At 46.2% G+C, this 17622-nt stretch overlaps 1 long non-coding RNA gene across 1 annotated transcript; it reads right to left on the reverse strand.

Annotated features, from left to right (window-relative positions):
* Positions 1–848: 848 nt before the first annotated feature.
* LOC123074311 (uncharacterized) lies at positions 849–2441 on the reverse strand. The gene is made up of 4 exons (XR_006435924.1): positions 2179–2441; positions 1980–2088; positions 1658–1749; positions 849–1279 (listed from the first exon to the last, which is right to left on the reverse strand). It is a non-coding gene; the product is annotated as an uncharacterized lncRNA (long non-coding RNA).
* Between the last annotated feature and the right edge of the window lie 15181 nt (positions 2442–17622).

The following is a 17622-nucleotide window of genomic DNA, read 5'->3' on the forward strand; positions in this document are numbered from 1 at the left end:
TATGGATGTGTCCATTAAACATACCGGGTCCAAGTATAGTTGTGACGGGTGACTATACCAGATACATGTATGATTGTGTCGGCTGAATGTATCAGATCCATGTATGGTTGCGTTGGCTAAATGTACCATGTCCAAGTATGACGGTGTCAGATTAATTACCATATCCAAATATGGTTGCGTCCGCTAAACACAACCGGATAAATTGCAAAACATTCGTTCAAACTCGACGGCCAACTACCCCTTTTGTTTATCTATTTCGCTTTATGTGTTTCTATACCCCGCTCCATTCATATATGAATTTGACGTCGTTTCTACATTTCTCCCACAAGGACCCAAAACACAAAATAGGTTGGCGCCGGCCAATGACGTTACAAATGGTGCGTCAGTCATAACCATGGATCTACCATCGCCGGTGAAGGCACCGATCTAGCTTTCCGATCCTTCTGGCCGGCAGACAACATGATGAGTACCCCTAGTCGTTGTTCTATACCATCGCCGGTGGAGGCACCGATGTAGTTGAGGAAGAATGTTGTTGATCTTCATGAGTGCTCTGTCGAGGCGGCAGAGCCGCAATGCGGACCTATGGGCCTTGGTCGGTGACAGATTGCGCAGACATGCGGCGCCTTGTCGAACTTAGTGAGCGTCAAATTACGCGATTGTGTTGCATCGCTCCTACAGCGTCGCCTCGTTGGACGCCTGACAATATGCCATGTCTTAATTGGATAAGCTAAGAAGTCCATGTTTTGTCCGGTCCAGGAAACTAAATATAGCTTCTTTGCATACCAAATTAAGTAATATGCTTCTAGCAAATACCCTTACCAAGTTAAAGTGCTGTCCTCGAAAAACAAGATTTTAGTGTAGCCTATATGCCTTACCAGGTTCAAGTTCTGCCCACGAAAAACAAGATTTTAGGGCTTCAAGAATATCTGCAACAAGTACTATTAATTTTCAACATTAACACTTTGAAACAATTGTGAAATCAATAATTAGTTTGACATCCTGTTTTGTTTCTGGAGAGCACTTGGGCGAACTAAAAGATTGTGACACACTGAAATGTAGTAGTACATTGCATGATAAGCTGACGATCCCAGGTTTTACATGCACTTTCACAAACCAAAGTAAGACACCAGTAATTCCCCTTGAGCTGCTCCACAAACTCGTCCAAGTGAGGACCCGCCCCTTCCTTATACTGGTCAAGGCAGGAGCTTCTGTTTCCTGTGCAAATTGCCGAGCCGGCACAAGAACCTGCTATTCCCCTGGTTCTGTAGACTTGTGAATCCTAGTATACCAATTACCAAGATAGAGATAACAAAAAAAAAGTTAGAGATAACAAAAGCATTTCGTTTTCAGTGTGAAAACTAATGGCAAGATCTCATGTAGTGTATAAAGAATTAAAGATGTTTCTCCAGTGAGGCCTTCTACAATGTACATAACAAGTAGTCGTATTAAGCGGCATATAAAGATGTTTGTTTCTGTATACTAGTCCATTTTTTTCAGGCTCTCATTTTATTAAGCAGCGTAAAGCACTGTCACTTGTCTAAAGGCCAATTACTCAAGACTTGGCCCAACACTTTAGCCAACAGTAATTGAAAGAGAGACCTTAATACTGTAGAAAGATACTATTAAGCTGGTGAGCATGTCCATATATGACACAAACCATTCTTTTTGCTAGGAGTTCAGAAGGCATCTTTCAATGGAGCTCAGTTGCTCGGCGTTGCCCTCGCCGTAAGTCCAGAACTGGCTCGGTTCCTATTTGAACGAACAATTAGAAGAACAACATTCACTAGAGCAGTGTGACGGATTGATTCAGAAAGAAAAGAAATCTTGCAAACACGCAGACGCCAGTTAGAACAGCAGTGATAGTACTGCACCATACATATGCCTTGACAGCTTGAATTTCAATCCTAACTAATATCATCAGCTAATTTTCGGAATCTCCAACCCAGATTTGAATGGAGGACGGCTCCTCAGCTACAAACCTGCGTTTCCAAACCAGTCTTCGAGTCGTCCTAGCCGAAGTCGCGTGCATCGCCGGCTCGGACGCCACGCGAAAGTGGATTGGAGGAGCTACCATCTACCACTTCAGATCTGGAAAAGGGGGGATCAGGTCGGTAGCAGAACTTAGGTGAGAATCGAGGTATATTTCCACCGGATCCGATGAACTATGTGGACACTAACCTGGAGCTTCCCTCAAAATCCAGATCGATGACGATCGACGCCGGGATGATGATACCATGAGCGGCGACAGTCTCCTCTATTCCTTCCAGCGGTGATGCATGGCGATGGTGGAGTTCGACGCGTCCTTTTATCATCTCCGCCGATCTCAGTGGACTCCATCGGCAGCTATGACGGGTGTTTGGGCAGAGTCTATTCTGTGCGGGTAGGTGGGTGGGGTTGAGGACGCGGGCAGGCAGCAATGTCTTGTCATTGGTTTCAAACACCGCCCTGACAGGTCTATTCCTTTTCTTGAAAGCATGACAGCAGGCCGACATATCAATCCTGATGTAGGCTGGCCAGTAACAGGAACAGAAGGAGTCTAGGCCCAGATTCCATTTAAATATTTTCAGGCACCGCGCTTAGTGAACTCTAGGCCTGCTAATCAAACTGGTGGTACAGAACGTTGCGCAGATCTCCACATGAAGATTCTGCATGGACGGTAGTGATAGCTGGGTGCCTAGGCACCCGGGTGCTAAAAATCCATTCTCTATGCGAGAAGCTGCAGTTAACATCCCCCCTGAGGTACGTAGGTGAACATGCATGTTCTCGAGTTTGGGTCTTCTTCTGTCATTTGCTCACCGCCTGGTCTCTGTTGTGTGTAATGCTCGCTCTACTAAACAGGTAGTATTTGAAGACTCAGCCATTGGCGTCGATAAAGCTCTGGAGATAGTCCTGAAGAAACGTTCTGATCTTCTTGCAAGTGGAGAGGGGAAGCCTACCCAGCTCAGGAAGATTTCGAGGGACTTGAAGCACCTGTCTTTGGCAAGAAAGTCGCTAGAAGAGGTGATGTTCTCATCTCTCTTTTAATTCGATCAGGGTGAAGCACTTGAACAATAGCCGTCCAAACACGTGAGCTATGCGCATACGACACTAGTTGAAACTTGAAAGCGCCTCTTTTGTTTATGCAGTGAAGAGATGTCGAAAAGATGAAACGGGGCAGTCCAGTATTGGAGAATGCACAGATGTAAACTTCAGAGGTTCATGTTGTTCGCCTGCTTGATAATGTTCATCGGCTCCGGAAGCGTACAATAGGAAAAGTAGTTCGATCGATCCTGCTTCTTCTCTTTCTGATCGAACTTGTCCGGCTATTTCTTCATGTGTACGATTTTTTTGGAGAGAGAATCATGTGTACGATATTATGAACCTTACATTGTAAGCATCAACACGTATGTCATTACAAGCAAGTCTCTGAGTACTCCCATTGCCCCTGTAATTCCTGTAGTATAACGAAAGCACTAGAATCGAAGCATTTATCTGAGACATGGAGTAGATTTTTTTTTGACAGCAATGAGAAATGGAGTAGAGGTTTTTCTTTTGACAGCAATGAGACACGGAGTAGAGTTTGTTAGTCAATGCCTGGTCAGGGTGCACAATGATGGTCATATTCGATCTGTAATACAGCTTAATTGGTTACGAAGCACAACACGAAAGAATTGGGAATTTGTCTGCGGATCGGGGTGGACATGTGTCCGGACGGAGCCGGACGTACAAAGATAGCCGTAAACGTCCGGTCACATTTCGAACGAACTTTAACCAAAAGAAATAAATTCGATGCAAATTTTAACAACCTGGACAAACTTAAATAATTTCTACATAAAACAGGATGATTTCAACGGGAGCACATTCATTATATTTCCGACATATTTCAACTAAATTATACCGGACTACACTATTCTAACCAAATATAAATGATCGCCGGCCGCCGCAGCGTCTGTTTCGCACAACATGTCTTCTCATGTCCGGCAGCAAGCTCACCAGACGACTGTGAGCCCTTGGAGATGAAGCTTCAGTGGGAGGAAAAAAATAGTGGCATCTGTCTCCATGAAGCGGGCAAGCTCACCGGCTATGAGGCCTGACAAGATGGTGGCGGTGGCCTTCCTAGGACCCAAGCGGCCGCGACCTCCCTTGTTCTACTCTTCCTCGCTATTGGCGGCGACCGTGGACGTCTCGGCCTCGTCGTCATGGCGGCGGGCGCGAATGGCAGTGGTGGCGCGGCACACGCAGAGCTGGCGACTGTTGGGAATCGTAGCATAATTTAAAATTTTCCTACGCTCACCAAGATGCATCTATGGAGTCTACTAGCAACGAGGGGAAAGGAGTGGATCTACATACCCTTGTAGATCGCGAGCGGAAGCGTTCCAATGAACGTGGATGACGGAGTCGTACTCGCCGTGATCCAAATCACCGATGACCGAGTGCCGAACGGACGGCACCTCCGCGTTCAACACACGTACGGTGCAGCGACGTCTCCTCCTTTCTTGATCCAGCAAGGGGGGAGGAGAGGTTGATGGAGATCCAACAGCACGACGGCGTGGTGGTGGATGTAGCGGCTCTCCGGCAGGGCTTTGCCGAGCTTCTGCGCGCGAGAGAGAGGTGTTGCAGGGGAAGAGGGAGGCGCCAAAGGCTGTGGTGTGCTGCCCTCCCTCCCCCCCTTTATATAGGCCCCCAAGGGGGGGTGCGCAGCCCTTGGAGATGGGATCTCCAAGGGGGGGGGGGGCGGCGGCCAAGGGGGGAAGGGGTTGCCTTGCCCCCAAGGCAAGGGGAAACTCCCCCCCTTAGGGTTCCCAACCCTAGGCGCATGGGGGGAGGCCCAAAGTGGCGCCCCAGCCCATTAGGGGCTGGTTCCCCTCCACTTTCAGCCCACGGGGCCCTCCGGGACAGGTGGCCCCACCCGGTGGACCCCCGGGACCCTTCCGGTGGTCCCGGTACAATACCGATAACCCCCGAAACTTTCCCGGTGGCCAAAACTGGACTTCCTATATATAATTCTTCACCTCCGGACCATTCCGGAACCTCTCGTGACGTCCGGGATCTCATCCGGGACTCCGAACAACTTTCGGGTTTCCGCATACATATATCTCTACAACCCTAGCGTCACCGGACCTTAAGTGTGTAGACCCTACGGGTTCGGGAGACATGCAGACATGACCGAGACGCCTCTCCGGTCAATAACCAACAGCGGGATCTGGATACCCATGTTGGCTCCCACATGTTCCACGATGATATCATCGGGTGAACCACGGTGTCGAGGATTCAATCAATCCGTATGCAATTCCCTTTGTCAATCGGTATGTTACTTGCCCGAGATTCGATCGTCGGTATCCCAATACCTTGTTCAATCTCGTTACCGGCAAGTCTCTTTACTCGTACCGCAATGCATGATCCCGTGACTAACGCCTTAGTCACATTGAGCTCATTATGATGATGCATTACCGAGTGGGCCCAGAGATACCTCTCCGTTTACACGGAGTGACAAATCCCAGTCTCGATCCGTGCCAACCCAACAGACACTTTCGGAGATACCCGTAATGCACCTTTATAGTCACCCAGTTACGTTGTGACGTTTGGCACACCCAAAGCACTCCTACGGTATCCGGGAGTTGCACGATCTCATGGTCTAAGGAAAAGATACTTGACATTGGAAAAGCTCTAGCAAACGAAACTACACGATCTTTTATGCTATGCTTAAGTTGGGTCTTGTCCATCACATCATTCTCCTAATGATGTGATCCCGTTATCAATGACATCCTATGTCCATAGTCAGGAAACCATGACTATCTGTTGATCAACGAGCTAGTCAACTAGAGGCTTACTAGGGACAGGTTGTGGTCTATGTATTCACACATGTATTACGATTTCCGGACAATACAATTATAGCATGAATAATAGACTATTATCATGAACACAGAAATATAATAATAACCATTTATTATTGCCTCTAGGGCATATTTCCAACAGTCTCCCACTTGCACTAGAGTCAATAATCTAGTTACATTGTGATGAATCGAACACCCATTGCGTCCTGGTGTTGATCATGTTTTGCCCTAGGGAGAGGTTTAGTCAACGGATCTGCTACATTCAGGTCCGTGTGTACTTTACAAATATCTATGTCTCCATTTTGAACACTTTCACGAATGGAGTTGAAGCGACGCTTGATATGCCTGGTCTTCCTGTGAAACCTGGGCTCCTTCGCAAGGGCAATAGCTCCAGTGTTGTCACATAAGAGAGTCATTGGGCCCGACGCATTGGGAATCACCCCTAGGTCGGTAATGAACTCCTTCATCCAGACTGCTTCCTGTGCTGCCTCCGAGGCTGCCATGTATTCCGCTTCACATGTAGATCCCGCCACGACGCTTTGCTTGCAACTGCACCAGCTTACTGCTCCTCTATTCAAAATATACACGTATCCGGTCTGTGACTTCGAGTCATCCGGATCTGTGTCGAAGCTAGCGTCGACGTAACCCTTTACGACGAGCTCTTCGTCACCTCCATAAACGAGAAACATATCCTTAGTCCTCTTCAGGTACTTCAGGATATTCTTGACCGCTGTCCAGTGTTCCTTGCCGGGATTACTTTGGTACCTTCCTACCAAACTTACGGCAAGGTTTACATCAGGTCTGGTACACAGCATGGCATACATAATAGACCCTATGGCCGAGGCATAGGGGATGACACTCATCTCTTCTATATCTTCTGCCGTGGTCGGGCATTGAGCCGTGCTCAATTGCACACCTTGCAATACAGGCAAGAACCCCTTCTTGGACTGATCCATACTGAACTTCTTCAATATCTTGTCAAGGTATGTACTCTGTGAAAGACCAATGAGGCGTCTTGATCTATCTCTATAGATCTTGATGCCTAATATATAAGCAGCTTCTCCAAGGTCCTTCATTGAAAAACATTTATTCAAATAGGCCTTTATACTTTCCAAGAATTCTATATCATTTCCCATCAATAATATGTCATCCACATATAATATGAGAAATGCTACAGAGCTCCCACTCACTTTCTTGTAAACACAGGCTTCTCCATAAGTCTGTGTAAACCCAAACGCTTTGATCATCTCATCAAAGCGAATGTTCCAACTCCGAGATGCTTGCACCAGCCCATAGATTGAGCGCTGGAGCTTGCATACTTTGTTAGCATTCTTAGGATCGACAAAACCTTCCGGCTGCATCATATACAACTCTTCCTTAAGGAAGCCGTTAAGGAATGCCGTTTTGACGTCCATCTGCCATATCTCATAATCATAGTATGCGGCAATTGCTAACATGATTCGGACGGACTTCAGCTTCGCTACGGGTGAGAAAGTCTCATCGTAGTCAACCCCTTGAACTTGTCGATAACCCTTAGCGACAAGTCGAGCTTTGTAGATGGTCACATTACCATCTGCGTCCGTCTTCTTCTTAAAGATCCATTTGTTTTCTATGGCTCGCCGCTCATCGGGCAAGTCAGTCAAAGTCCATACTTTGTTTTCATACATGGATTCTATCTCGGATTTCATGGCTTCTAGCCATTTGTCGGAATCCGGGCCCGCCATCGCTTCTTCATAGTTCGAAGGTTCACCGTTGTCTAACAACATGATTTCCAGGACAGGGTTGCCGTACCACTCTGGTGCGGAACGTGTCCTTGTGGACCTACGAAGTTCAGTGGCAACTTGATCCGAAGCTTCATGATCATCATCATTAACTTCCTCCCCCGTCGGTGTAGGCACCACAGGAACATTTTCCCGCGCTGCGCTATTTTCCGACTCGGAAGGGGTGACTATCACCTCATCAAGTTCCACTTTCCTCCCACTCAATTCTTTCGAGAGAAACTCCTTCTCTAGAAAGGACCCGTTCTTGGCAACGAAGATCTTGCCTTCGGATCTGAGGTAGAAGGTGTACCCAATAGTTTCCTTAGGGTATCCTATGAAGACGCATTTTTCCGATTTGGGTTCGAGCTTTTCAGGTTGAAGTTTCTTGACATAAGCATCGCATCCCCAAACTTTTAGAAACGACAGCTTAGGTTTCTTCCCAAACCATAATTCATACGGTGTCGTCTCAACGGATTTAGACGGTGCCCTATTTAAAGTGAATGCGGCAGTCTCTAAAGCATAACCCCAAAATGAGAGCGGTAAATCGGTAAGAGACATCATAGATCGCACCATATCCAATAGAGTGCGATTACGACGTTCGGACACACCATTTCTCTGAGGTGTTCCAGGCGGCGTGAGTTGTGAAACTATTCCACATTTCCTTAAGTGTGTACCAAATTCGTGACTTAAATATTCTCCACCACGATCTGATCGTAAGAATTTTATTTTCCTGTCACGTTGATTCTCAACTTCACTCTGAAATTCCTTGAACTTTTCAAAGGTTTCAGACTTGTGTTTCATTAGGTAGACATACCCATATCTACTTAAATCATCAGTGAGAGTGAGAACATAACGATATCCTCCGCGAGCCTCAACACTCATTGGACCGCACACATCGGTATGTATGATTTCCAATAAGTTGGTTGCTCGCTCCATTGTTCCGGAGAACGGAGTCTTGGTCATCTTACCCATGAGGCATGGTTCGCACGTGTCAAATGATTCGTAATCAAGAGACTCCAAAAGTCCATCTGCATGGAGCTTCTTCATGCGCTTGACACCAATGTGACCAAGGCGGCAGTGCCACAAGTATGTGGGACTATCGTTATCAACTTTACATCTTTTGGTATTCACACTATGAACATGTGTAGCATCACGTTCGAGATTCATCAAGAATAAACCATTGACCAGTGGGGCATGACCATAAAACATATCTCTCAAATAAATAGAACAACCATTATTCTCATATTTAAATGAGTAGCCATCTCGAATTAAACGAGATCCAGATACAATGTTCATGCTCAAAGCTGGCACTAAATAACAATTATTGAGGTTTATAACTAATCCCGTGGGTAGATGCAGAGGTAGCGTGCCGACGGCGATCACATCGACCTTGGAACCATTCCCGACGCGCATCGTCACCTCGTCTTTTGCCAGTCTCCGTTTATTCCGTAGTTCCTTGGGTGTTGCCGGCCTTCTTCTTGTCCGCTAAATATTTGGGGCAGTTCCGCTTCCAGTGACCACTTCCCTTGCAATAAAAGCACTCAGTCTCGGGCTTGGGTCCATTCTTTGACTTCTTCCCGGTAACTGGTTTACCGGGCGCGGCAACTCCCTTGCCGTCCTTCTTGAAGTTCTTCTTACCCTTGCCCTTCTTGAACTTAGTGGTTTTATTCACCATCAACACTTGATGTTCTTTTCTGATCTCCCCTTCCGCTGATTTTAGCATTGAATATACCTCGGGAATGGTCTTTTCCATCCCCTGCATATTGTAGTTCATCACAAAGCTCTTGTAGCTTGGTGGAAGCGACTGGAGGATTCTGTCAATGACCGCGTCATCCGGGAGATTAACTCCCAGCTGAGACAAGCGGTTGTGCAACCCAGACATTCTGAGTATGTGCTCACTAACAGAACTGTTCTCCTCCATTTTACAGCTAAAGAACTTGTCGGAGACATCATATCTCTCGACCCGGGCATGAGCTTGAAAAACCAGTTTCAGCTCCTCGAACATCTCGTATGCTCCATGTTTCTCAAAACGCTTTTGGAGACCCGGTTCTAAGCTGTAAAGCATGCCGCACTGAACGAGGGAGTAATCATCAGCACGCTGCTGCCAAGCGTTCATAACGTCTTGGTTCTCAGGGATTGGTGCTTCACCTAGCGGTGCTTCTAAGACATAATCTTTCTTGGCTGCTATGAGGATGATCCTCAGGTTCCGGACCCAGTCCGTATAGTTGCTGCCATCATCTTTCAGCTTGGTTTTCTCTAGGAACGCGTTGAAATTGAGGACAACGTGGGCCATTTGATCTACAATACATAGTGTAAAGATTTTAGACTAAGTTCATGATAATTAAGTTCATATAATCTAATTATTTAATGAACTCCCACTCAGATAGACATCCCTCTAGTTATCTAAGTGAAACATGATCCGAACTCAACTAGGCCGTGTCCGATCATCACGTGAGACGGACTAGTCAAGATCGGTGAACATCTCCATGTTGATCGTATCTTCTATACGAATCATGCTCGACCTTTCGGTCCTCCGTGTTCCGAGGCCATGTCTGTACATGCTAGGCTCGTCAAGTCAACCTAAGTGTATTGCGTGTGTTCCGAGGCCATGTCTGTACATGCTAGGCTCGTCAACACCCGTTGTATGCGAACGTAAGAATCTATCACACCCGATCATCACGTGGTGCTTCGAAACGACGAACCTTCGCAACGGTGCACAGTTAGGGTGAACACTTTCTTGAAATTATTATAAGGGATCATCCTACTTGCTACCGTCGTACTAAGCAAATAAGATGCAAAAACATGATAAACATCACATGCAATCAAATAGTGACATGATATGGCCAATATCATCATGCTCCTTTGATCTCCATCTTCGGGGCACCATGATCATCTTCGTCACCGGCATGACACCATGATCTCCATCATCATGATCTCCATCATTGTGTCTTCATGAAGTTGTCACGCCAACGATTACTTCTACTTCTATGGCTAACCGTTTAGCAACAAAGTAAAGTAAATTACATGGCGTTATTCAATGACACGCAGGTCATGCAAAATAATAAAGACAACTCCTATGGCTCCTGCCGGTTGTCATACTCATCGACATGCAAGTCGTGATTCCTATTACAAGAATATGATCAATCTCATACATCACATATATCATTCATCACATCTTCTGGCCATATCATATCACATATATCACTTGCTGCAAAAACAAGTTAGACGTCCTCTAATTGTTGTTGCAAGTTTTTACGTGGTTTGTAGGTTTCTAGCAAGAACGATTTCTTACCTACGTATGACCACAACGTGATTTGCCAATTTCTATTTACCCTTCATAGGGACCCTTTTCATCGAATCCGTTCCGACTAAAGTAGGAGAGACAGACACCCGCTAGCCACCTTATGCAACTAGTGCATGTCAGTCGGTGGAACCTGTCTCACGTAAGCGTACGTGTAAGGTCGGTCCGGGCCGCTTCATCCTACAATGCCGCCGAAACAAGAAACGACTAGTAGCGGCAAGAAGAATTGGCAACATCAACGCCCACAACTTCTTTGTGTTCTACTCGTGCATAGTAACTACGCATAGGCCTGGCTCATGATGCCACTGTTGGGAATCGTAGCATAATTTAAAATTTTCCTACGCTCACCAAGATGCATCTATGGAGTCTACTAGCAACGAGGGGAAAGGAGTGGATCTACATACCCTTGTAGATCGCGAGCGGAAGCGTTCCAATGAACGTGGATGACGGAGTCGTACTCGCCGTGATCCAAATCACCGATGACCGAGTGCCGAACGGACGGCACCTCCGCGTTCAACACACGTACGGTGCAGCGACGTCTCCTCCTTTCTTGATCCAGCAAGGGGGGAGGAGAGGTTGATGGAGATCCAACAGCACGACGGCGTGGTGGTGGATGTAGCGGCTCTCCGGCAGGGCTTTGCCGAGCTTCTGCGCGCGAGAGAGAGGTGTTGCAGGGGAGGAGGGAGGCGCCAAAGGCTGTGGTGTGCTGCCCTCCCTCCCCCCCCTTTATATAGGCCCCCAAGGGGGGGTGCGCAGCCCTTGGAGATGGGATCTCCAAGGGGGGGGCGGCGGCCAAGGGGGGAAGGGGTTGCCTTGCCCCCCAAGGCAAGGGGAAACTCCCCCCCCCTTAGGGTTCCCAACCCTAGGCGCATGGGGGGGAGGCCCAAAGTGGCGCCCCAGCCCATTAGGGGCTGGTTCCCCTCCACTATCAGCCCACGGGGCCCTCCGGGACAGGTGGCCCCACCCGGTGGACCCCCGGGACCCTTCCGGTGGTCCCGGTACAATACCGATAACCCCCGAAACTTTCCCGGTGGCCAAAACTGGACTTCCTATATATAATTCTTCACCTCCGGACCATTCCGGAACCTCTCGTGACGTCCGGGATCTCATCCGGGACTCCGAACAACTTTCGGGTTTCCGCATACATATATCTCTACAACCCTAGCGTCACCGGACCTTAAGTGTGTAGACCCTACGGGTTCGGGAGACATGCAGACATGACCGAAACGCCTCTCCGGTCAATAACCAACAGCGGGATCTGGATACCCATGTTGGCTCCCACATGTTCCACGATGATATCATCGGGTGAACCACGGTGTCGAGGATTCAATCAATCCGTATGCAATTCCCTTTGTCAATCGGTATGTTACTAGCCCGAGATTCGATCGTCGGTATCCCAATACCTTGTTCAATCTCGTTACCGGCAAGTCTCTTTACTCGTACCGCAATGCATGATCCCGTGACTAACGCCTTAGTCACATTGAGCTCATTATGATGATGCATTACCGAGTGGGCCCAGAGATACCTCTCCGTTTACACGGAGTGACAAATCCCAGTCTCGATCCGTGCCAACCCAACAGACACTTTCGGAGATACCCGTAATGCACCTTTATAGTCACCCAGTTACGTTGTGACGTTTGGCACACCCAAAGCACTCCTACGGTATCCGGGAGTTGCACGATCTCATGGTCTAAGGAAAAGATACTTGACATTGGAAAAGCTCTAGCAAACGAAACTACACGATCTTTTATGCTATGCTTAAGTTGGGTCTTGTCCATCACATCATTCTCCTAATGATGTGATCCCGTTATCAATGACATCCTATGTCCATAGTCAGGAAACCATGACTATCTGTTGATCAACGAGCTAGTCAACTAGAGGCTTACTAGGGACAGGTTGTGGTCTATGTATTCACACATGTATTACGATTTCCGGACAATACAATTATAGCATGAATAATAGACTATTATCATGAACACAGAAATATAATAATAACCATTTATTATTGCCTCTAGGGCATATTTCCAACAGCGACGTCGTCGGTGTCACCCTAAAATTCCTCTGCCGCCGCGTTGATGTCCGCGAACAAAACGCCTTTCTTCGCATGCAGGACGCGCAACCGGCATCACTCGTGACGGATGTCGCGGGTGATGCGGTAGGACATGAGCAGGACCTTCTTCTCATCCACATCTGCCATCATTTCCGTGACGACATTGTCGTTCGCCTGGTCACGGGAAATTTGCTCCTCCGTGAGTCGATGCTCATTGAGGAGTCGGAAGTTGTACCTCTGGTCGGCATGCGCTTGTTGATACGACGCCTCCCGGTCTTCCACCATCATGTCGGTGAAGTTCACACGCATCTTGCCCATGGTGATGTCGGCATGGACCAGGAAGGGCGGTAGCGTCGGCTCATCATCGATCGCCTCTTCCGTTGGCTCATCAGTGATGTTGCCCTCCAGAGAGCTTGCCGGCAAGCCAGTCTAATGCGGAGCACCCTATGGACACCACCATGTCAAGAGACACGTGCAACATCTACTTCAAACATATAAAGGTGAATCTTCTTCTTTACACGTGTCCTCTTGTCTCTTTCGAGGATGGTATACTACTTGAACCTCGATCGTGCATGTATAGGTTTGAGGCGGAGCTTCATGGACGACGAGGAGGAGTGCAAGCACAAGAGTACGCCTACACCATCCACGAGGAAAGCCTGGAAGCGGCAACAGAAGAAGGAAGGAGAAGACAGAGAGGCTGTTGACCTGAAGTCGGACATCCACACACCAATTCGGTCAATCCGGGAGATGGTCGGACGTCCGGGACCACCAACAGAAGCTCCACCGATGGAGTCGGACCATCCGGTTTGCAACCCAGATCATCCTGCCAATGCCTGGACAATCCGTCTTACTACCTAGATCGCCCGGCCTGCCTAGATGCAGAGTGTGCCCAGAGGCCATGTAACTTTACCCTTTCTCCCATCACTTACCCCTTCATCCCTTGGGCTATAAATACCACTCCCCCACCTCATTTCTACGTGTTGGCAAAGGTTATAGAGAAAATATAGCTTTGCTCATGTATCTCCCCTGTGTGGAGTCTGTCCCCTCCTTGTTGGAGTGGAACCTTCAATGGTTATCAAGACCTCCTCTTGTGGAGTAGAATCCCCACCATAGGATTAGCAACTCCTCTTCTTGTGGAGAAGAATCCTCACCATAGGATTATCAAGACCCATCACTCCCAGATATTTGGATGAACTTCCTTTGTAAATTTTCCTTCCTCTAGAAGAATTATGTGATGCGTGCAAAATTCCATATTGGGGTTTGTTAGACGAACCACCAAAATCTGAGTATGAGATGTTCTTAACTAGTCTCTGTTGTGGTGAGGATAGAGGAGTTGCACAAGCTAGGATAAAAAGCATACAATTTCCATCCATCTGTTACTTTGCGCTCTTTAATGGCAAATGTATTATGGGTAAACAAGATTGCAGTACACTCTTTGACCCTGAGTTGAGCTTCATACACACTGCTCTAATGGGGATTAAATGTTATAATCTTGGGGCAATCATTGCATGGAGGTTGCAATGCAATGCTGATAGTGGTCATTTTGATGGAGGAATATATGCCTTCCGTGTAGCTAGAAAGCTAGGGGTGTCACCTTGGCCCAATGACCCTATTTTGCCTACCCACCTAGACTTTAGTGCCATGCAGCGTCATAAGTTCATTAAGTTTGGAGCCACTAATGATAAATATAACTTGATGTTCGACAAAAAACCCATTGTACCTGTCATTTTGCCTGCACTTGCTCTCTTTGATTATCAGAGTAAAGGAAGATATTACATCTGTGAGAGAGAGGCCTGCGAGTACGACGTGGCAGTGGAGGCTGCCCGCCTGGCTGAGGAGGCCGCACCGAGAGCCTCCACGAGCTACCATTCCGATTATTACTCAGGCTACGGGTGGTGATTACCAAGCTAGGCGAAAGCCTAAGCTTGGGGGAGTACGTATTTCCACCGACATTACATTCATGTTCACACACTTCATTCTAGTTGTCGGTGTTTATACTTTTTCATTGTATAATCCATGTTAGTTTTATTTTCTCGCTTCCTCCTTGTGTGTTTGGAAAACTTTAAGAAAATACAAAATATTTCTCTCTTCTTTTCTCTTTTTCTTTCTAGTTTAATTAGTTGTAGTATTGAAAGAAAATCGAAAAATAATTCCCATTTCTTCCTTTGCTTGTTGGGAGTTTTCCCGTGTAAATAGTTTTTCTCATTTTTGTTTTTCTTTCTTTAATTTGCTTTCTTCAAGAAAAATAAAAAACTCCAAAAATATTTCAGTGTGTTTCTTTGAAATTATTTTCTTTTGTTTCGTCGAGTCATACTAAGGATAAGACCACGATGAAAATGTTGAGTGGCTCTCATATGCATTATTGTTGATATGACAAAGAGCCCATATTATTTTGTCTTCTCCTTTGAATAAAATGTTGCAGATTCCAGCTTAGTCCATGGCACTCTCGCACTATTATTATTTTTATATCATTCAATTGTGCAAGTGAAAGGCAATAATGACAATATTTGATGAAGTGACAGTGGTAAGGAAAGGCGGGTATGAACTCAACTTGTTTATGTTTTTGTAAATATGTTTAACTCAGTATCCATGATTCAGCATATTATGATTAAACATGTTTATGATGACAATTAGAGATTATAGCTAGTTTCTCATGCCATGCCTAAGTAGCTATGGCTTGACTTGGCACATGTTCACATATGTGGTTGATTCAAAACCAACATAGCCTCCACAATATTTATGTTCATGGTGTTTATATCCTACTCATGCTAGTATTCAATGTTAATTATTCATAATGCATGATAATGACCGTTTTCGCTCTCTAGCTGGTCGCTTCTCAACCTATTTGCTATCCTTCACCTGTACTAAGCGATAATACTACTTGTGCATCCAAACCCATAAACTAAAGTTTTTCCAGATGAGTCCACTGTATCTACCTATATGCGGTATTACCCTCCCATTTCAAGTAAATTTGCATGTGTCACCTCTAAAAACTCAAATGAACATCTATTTTGTGTGCTCGTACCGCTCATGGAGCGACAGGGGGTGGTCAGTATCTTCCATGCTAAGCGGGTTATTCTCATGGTGAGTGTTTATTCGCTCGTCCTTGCACGAGAGGGGCTGGTAATCGGGATGCCCAGTCCCATCATCAAAATTGCAAATAATTAAACAAAACTCCCCCGGGACTATTGTTGGTATGGAAGGCACCCGTGGATTCGGTTAGCCATGGCTTGTGTTTGTTGGTGGAGGGGAGTAAACTTTACTTTTACCACTTGGGAACCGCCGCTAATGTGTTTAGCATGGAAGATATTGATAACTCTTGGTCGTAACATTGACGGGAAAGGTATACCTCCCAAAATTATATTTATATCTGATTTAAGCTTTGAGCTCTGGCACCTCTGCAAATCCCTACTTCTCTCTGCGAATGGCCTATCTATTTACTTTTAGGTTGAATCATCGCCTTCTCAAATAAGCACCAGTCCTGAGAGCACTATTTTCATCCTCATGCATTGTGTATAGTTAATGTTGTGTGCATCATGACTGAATCTCTTCTACCATGAATTACAATGTCCAGTCGCTGCTTGAACTTTAGAGGTGCTTTGTATTTATGTTTTGTTGTCTCAGAAAGGGCTAGCGAGATACCATTATTGTCATATTATATCATGATTGTTTTGACAAAGTGTTGGCATTTGAAATATTTTATTATTGCTCGCTAGTTGATTATGCCATTGATATTAGTGAATATAATTTCTAAAAGTTATTGCTTGCATGGTTAGTCATGATCTTTGCTGAAAGCCTGGGTACTATTTAAGCATATATATGGACACAAGAACAAAAGAGTCTGTAAAAGTTTTTCTTTATCATTTTCAGTTTGTCAACTGAATTGCTTGAGGACAGGCAATGGGTTAAGCTTGGGGGAGTTGATACGTCTCCGTCATATCTACTTTTCCCAACGCTTTTGCTCTTGTTTTGGACTCTAATTTGCATGATTTGAATGAAACTAACCCGAACTGGCGTTGTTTTCAGCACAACTACCATGATGTTTTTTTTTGTGCAGAAATAAAGGTTCTTGGAATTGGATGAAACTTTTTGGAGAATTATTTTGGAATAAAAAAATTTACTGGAACTAAGGCCCACTGGAGTGGGGCCCCAGCTGCCCACTAGGCACCAGGGCACGCCTCCCCCCTCTAGCGTGCCCTGGTGGGTAGTGGGGCCCACGAGGCTCCGCTGCCCTAATTCCAACGCTATAAAATCCTATTTTCGGAAAAAAAATAGGAGAGGAAGTTTCATCATATTTTACGATACGGAGCTGCCGCCACCTCATGTTCTTCATCGGGAGGCTAGATCTGGAGTCCGTTCGGGGCTCCGGAGAGGGGGATATTCCGTCTTCATCATCATTAACCATCCTCCATCATCAATTTCATGATGCTCACGGCCGGGAGTGAGTAATTCCTTCGTAGGCTTGCTGGATAGTGATGGGTTGGATGAGATTCATCATGTAATCTAGTTAGTTTAGTTAGGGCTTGATCCATAGTATCCGCTATGTTCTGAGATTGATGTTGCTATGACTTTGATATGCTTAATGCTTGTCACTAGGGCCCGAGTGCCATTATCAGATCTGAATAGTCAATAGTTGTGGCCGAAGAAGCGCACCAACCGCCTTACGGGGTGGCCACAAGCCTCCTGGCTGCGCCTTGG

This window comes from Triticum aestivum, chromosome 3D (assembly GCF_018294505.1).
Source record: "Triticum aestivum cultivar Chinese Spring chromosome 3D, IWGSC CS RefSeq v2.1, whole genome shotgun sequence".
Classification (NCBI taxonomy): domain Eukaryota; kingdom Viridiplantae; phylum Streptophyta; class Magnoliopsida; order Poales; family Poaceae; genus Triticum; species Triticum aestivum.